Source organism: Amblyomma mixtum, chromosome 3 (assembly GCF_055824585.1).
Source record: "Amblyomma mixtum isolate Tamu chromosome 3, ASM5582458v1, whole genome shotgun sequence".
Classification (NCBI taxonomy): domain Eukaryota; kingdom Metazoa; phylum Arthropoda; class Arachnida; order Ixodida; family Ixodidae; genus Amblyomma; species Amblyomma mixtum.
In genome coordinates, this window is record NC_143014.1 from 356,268,239 (window position 1) to 356,273,972 (window position 5,734).

At 44.8% G+C, this 5,734-nt stretch overlaps 1 non-coding gene across 1 annotated transcript; it reads right to left on the reverse strand.

Moving 5' to 3' along the window:
• Positions 1–3,198: 3,198 nt before the first annotated feature.
• Positions 3,199–3,273, reverse strand: TRNAT-AGU (transfer RNA threonine (anticodon AGU)). The gene has a single exon. It is a non-coding gene; the product is annotated as a tRNA-Thr (tRNA).
• Positions 3,274–5,734: the final 2,461 nt, after the last annotated feature.

Consider the following 5,734-nt stretch of genomic DNA (forward strand, 5'->3'; position numbering starts at 1 on the left):
TCACATTTCTTGATTTAAGCACCGCAACAACAAAATCTTCCCCGGTCACATTACCCGTAAGTGAAATGATATCAGTCTTCTGAGACGTTTTGTGTTCTACCGGCATAGATTTCGTTGATCAATGCAACGTGTTCCCAGATGATTTTTTTTAGAAAAATGGTGGAGACGAAAAAGAAGAGTTCACGGGCGTACATGTTGGCAACATGCAGGTTCCCACACAGTCGGTGATTGCCACCTTTACCGGCACGTCTTGCCCCAGTGAAATAAAGGCCTGGCCTCTAATTTTCCGGGTCGACCAGCTATCATCTAGGCATCTGCAGTGCACCAACTGCTGGCGCTATGGCCAGAGCGCCGGCGGTTGCAAATCCACCTTGCACTGTTGTTCCTGTGGAGAGAGTCATGACACGAGCACTTGCTCTGAGCAGAATGAGAAGTGCTGCCTTTGCGGTGGCGCCCACGCTGCTAATTCCTCCGACTGCCCCTCTCGTGCGCAGGAGATTCAGATCTTGGAGCTTATAGACAGGAAACGTTGTTCGCGCCGAGATGCTATACTGGAGATTAAGGAACGGGCCTACGGGCATGCAGGTGTGACCGCTCGTCAGGGAGTGATATTAGATTCGTCGCTGACTCAGGCAATTGCATCTGCTGTGGAGACGTCTATGACAAAAATGGTAGAGAGAATTGCTGCAAATGTTTCCAAATGCCTCTCCAACGTCCTTGCTTCCCAGCTTACTAATGCTGTGCAGGCCAGTTTGGCTTCTCTATCGAATGTAATTACCCCTGCTCTTGTCCGTTCTTCACTATCTGCAACATCTCAGCCCCAGCAACAAACTTCTGCCCCTAACTCTGTACTTGCTTCGGGTAATTCCAGTGACACTGGAATTATCTATGACTCCGAGATGATGGAGTCTGATGCGCGGGTCCTCAAGCGCAGCGGGTCCCCGATATCTCCTTCATCTACTTCTCCGCGTTCACAGGCCAAAAGATAGAAGCAGCTTGGCACTATGCAGAAGGACACCATTTCAGAGCAGGCAGTTGCTGCTGCTATGCTTTCGAAACCATAGCGTCGTTGCGAGTTCTACAGTGGAACTGTCGCTCTATTCTTACAGCTTCAACAGATTTACACTGTATTTCTTCCCAGCTTAATGCGGATGTCATAATTCTTCAAGAAACGTGGCTTTCAGCTGACGAACATTTTCACTTTAAAAACTATCGTTCATTTTGTCTAGATCGCCAGTCACGAGGAGGGGGTTTGCTAACGTTAGTTTCTTCAAAACTTTGCCACAAGGCTAAGGTATCTTTTCAGCAGATCTCCCCTGACTGTGAGATTTTGGCATTAGAATTTGTTCTTCCTGGATGCTCCCCATTTTCCTTAATAAATGTTTATTTCCCCTATGGAGTCCAGGATACTCGACCGCTAGATTCGCTTCTCGCTAGCTGTGGACACCCAATTCTCATGGCTGGCGATTTCGATTCACACCATGTGTCTTAGGGCTACCGCACAAATCTAGGTGGGAAGCGCCTTTGGGACTGGGTTTCTGAGAACAGCCTTGTGTGTTCAAATTCTGGATCAGCCACTTACCTTTGCGCTCAGTCTAAATCTGTTTTAGATCTTACATTCACCAGTCTTGGAATTGGCATAAGGAATAGGTCGACTGTAGATTGCGGCTCCTCAAGTGACCAGATACTTATTCGTTTTGATATCATATGTCCTGTAACACCTGCGGCTCGTCCGTTGCGGACGCATGTAAATTATGACAAATTTCAGACGATGTTGCGCTCTGCCCTCGCGCCAGTTTCTAACATCGCCGAGGACCACCAGTCAACAAGAATATGCCTGGCTATAGAGGAATGCCGTAAAAAGTCGGAGTTCTTGGTGCGGCCCTCAAAAGTGAATTTCTCTAATCACTGGTGGAACGCGGACTGTACGAGGGATTACAGGCGGAGGAAGGCAGCATGGAAAAAGCTTCTTTATAACCAATGCCCAAATTACTGGAAAGATTATAAATTCATAGCAGCCACCTTTAAACGCACAGTTTCTCGTGCGAAAGAGAAATATGACTCTGAAAATTTTGATTATCTTTCAAAGTCGGGCAACCGACGGGCATTATTTGGCTTTTTACGATCCAGACAACAGGTCCTGCCTTCTTGTAATTTGCAGTCATTAGTTATGTCACCTAAGGAAGCTATCGAGGCGGTTGAATCAATTGCCGCGGGCCTGCATAACCGGTTCTCGTCTCTATTTCCTTTACGTCCCATGTTGTTTGCGCCAAAGACGCCAAATAATTATTTTGCTAAATTACGATTTCGAAGCTTTCTCAAGTCGTTCAGTGATTACCTGCTTCTGCTCCCGGTCCTGATGGTGTCACTTCAAAGATACTCAAGATTCTATTTGAGGCGACTCCGGACTCCTTGTTACACCTGGTCAACTGTTGTATGAAACACACTTGGATCCCTTCTGAGTGGAAACTGGCCAAGGTGATCCCTTTACTTAAAAACCAGGGTGGTGGCTATGAATTGCAAAATATTAGGCCTATTTCTCTGACATCAAACGTGGTAAAATTAATAGAAGGGGTGTTACTTATACGGGTTTCTGCCTTCGTGGACCGCAGATCTATTTTCAGCACGTGTCAACTCGGCTTCCGGCCGCGATGTTCGATATAGAATCCACATGTAGATCTTGAGAGTCGTATTCTTCTTGTTCGTCGTCAACGCCTGTACGCTGCTCTGGTTACGCTCGCCGGTGGGATCCCACCGGCGGCATGTGGTTGTTTTTTCTTCTGCTTTTCTAATCAATTAGCTTTAGGCGACAACATATTCAGTAATATTCTTACTTGATCAACACCACAAAAAAATAAATTAATTAAAAAATCCTCTGTGCTGCTTGGTTTCTGTGGCTGTTGGCTTCTGTCATATATATAACGAGCCCCTCATTCCTATTCCCTTGTTTGCTCTATATATATATATATATATATATATATATATATATATATATATATATATATATATATATATATATAAGCAAACAAGGGAAGGGGGATGCGGGGCTCGTTATAAATATGAGAGAAGCCAACAGCCACACAAACCAACAGACACAGGCGATTTTTTTTCCAATTTATTTATTTTTTTGTAGTGTTGATCAATTTAGAATATAACTGAATATGTTATCGCTTAAAAGCAGAAGAAAAAACAACCACATGCCGCCGGTGGGATCCGAACCCACGACCTCCGAATTACTCGTCCGGTGCTCTACCTCTGAGCTACAATGACGGCTGTCAAATCTTCTGCTTTCGGGTGTATTTACGTTTACAAATAACCTAACCTTCAGAGTGTTCATCAGCTAGGCTAGGTTATTTGTAAACGTAAATACCACCGAAAGCATAAGATTTGACAGCCGTCGCCGTAGCTCACAGGTAGAGCGCCGGACGCGTAACTCGGAGGTCGTGGGTTCAGATCCCACCGGCGGCATGTGGTTGTTTTTTCTTCTGCTTTTCTATTCAATTAGCTTTAAGCGATAGCGTTTCTGTGGCTGTTGGCTTCTCTTATATACCAGGTGTCCCAGCTAAATGTAACCAAGCTTTTAAAAAACACAGGGTGTCCTAGCCGTCTCAAACCAAATGAGGGTTGTTTAGAGTCGAGTGACCTACTCTGCGGTATTTTTTTCGTTCTTCAAAGCTGACTAATGAGTTAAGCTTAATTAACAAACTTTTTAATTATTGACTTGATGAACAAAGTGTCAATGGAAAGGTTTTAGATCGCTTTGAGAAACAGCTTACTGAGACATTTGCAGCGAAGTAGTATTTACGTAAAGTAATTTTTTTACCGGCCTTTAACCATAACCCGCACAATAAGAAAAAGCTTTCTCATGACAACTGTGCCACTTCAACGTCCCAAGACGCGCCTTAAACAATAAAATCAATTTTTTCTGAAGTCCTCTCCTCGATGAGACTTTGGCTGCACATTGGGACAGAGAAGTGAGCGAGCAGCTGGTCACGTGACAACTTTCTTTTAAGGCCAATAAATGAAGCTACGTAAATCGTAACTTGACGGAAACCGCACTACCAGCGGTTTTTCGAGGGGGTCTAAAACTTTTGAATTGATACTTTCTTCCTCAAGTTAATAATTAAAAAGTTAGCTAATTAAACTTAACTAATTAATTAACTTTGAAGAGCGAAAAAAATACGAAAGACTAGGCCACGCGACTATGAACAACCCTGAGGTGGTTTCACTGGACTAGGACACTTCGCCTTTTTTAAAAGTTTGGTTATATTTAGCTGGGACACCCGGTATATATATATATATATATATATATATATATATATATATATATATATATATATATATATATATATATATATTATTCCTTGTGATTATTATTTTTTCCCCTCTCCCTGCCCTTCTTGTGGTGGACTCCCCCGGTGTTCCTCTCCCGTGTGCTTTTCTTTTGCCTTTACTATGTACAGGTGAATACCAACATTTACGTCTCGATTCTTGGCCGATCCCCCAGTGTGGGTACGTGCCATCCTGTCAAAGGCTACAACAACAACAACAAGCTCGCCTAGAACGTTCCGTCATCCCGTACTCGCTCGAGGTTCGGCTGGGACTCGTCTTGAACACCCCCTATAGGAATTCAGCCATGTCTCTGCCTGGAGCTTATGGTGGCCCACCAGTTGAAGTACCTGGGCACTGCCATAACCTCCGTGTCTGCGGTAAGTTTCACAAGGTAGAAATTGTTTACGCACCGGCTCCACCAAGCATATGCTGTTTGCTGCGAATGCGAGATCATTGTGGGAAAGCAATGTTCTGTACGCTTCATTCTGCGCAGGACATCGTGGGACATCAGCCGGTGGCGATGCCTGTCACCGCCACGTGGGTTGCGTCGCCGACCCGCTGCCTTCGATCGTGCTGCTCGTCTGCCGCTCCCAGCTCGGCAAGGGCACGAGTGGTAAGCACGCCTTTCCAGCAACTTGTCTCTTCTAAACGGGGCCGTAGCAAAAAATAAGCGATGCAACGAATGATACGCTGACAACATAATAGGAGCCTACCACACTGCTTTGAGCTCCGCAGGAGTTATTGAGGGAACATTGGAAAGTATAGGCTCAAGCAATGCCAGACGCTCTGGCTCTGTGAGGTGCGCCAAATATGCTGATTTGTGTTTCGTGCACCGTTGTTTGCGAATTCTCTGATACCCGTGACATTCAGGAGGAGTGGAGGTAGTAGACTCAGACTCAAAAGGATCATGGCCATCTCAAATCGTCTCTTTCCGTGCTGAAACCGGTAGCACAAATCTTAGCATAGCGATAGTGCAGAAACGCAGAATGTTACTGCGGTTGCAAGCTGTTTGCAGTGCTAGCGGACAGAGTTGTGATTTACTCGGTTTAAGACTGCCGCAACTGCCTAATTATTAATCAAATATTTGATACACTTGAATGAGGAGTGAATAATTCTCTGAAGTATGCCGACCTATTTCAAGAACAATGTGCCTGCGCATATTAGAGAAATACAACGTCTTTTCTTAAAACAAAAGAAAACCGGAATGCTGTGTGCATACACAACCGACGTTGACGCTTCCTGATGCTAGTGGCGCAGCTGTTATTGTAAATTATCTACACCCTCTATGCGTGAACATGATGACGTGACCGCAGGCAGCACTTCTTATCGTTGAACTGCTGTGCGAAGATGATTGTTACAATTATTTGCCGAAAGAGCGGGAGTGCCTTTAATTTTGACCGGC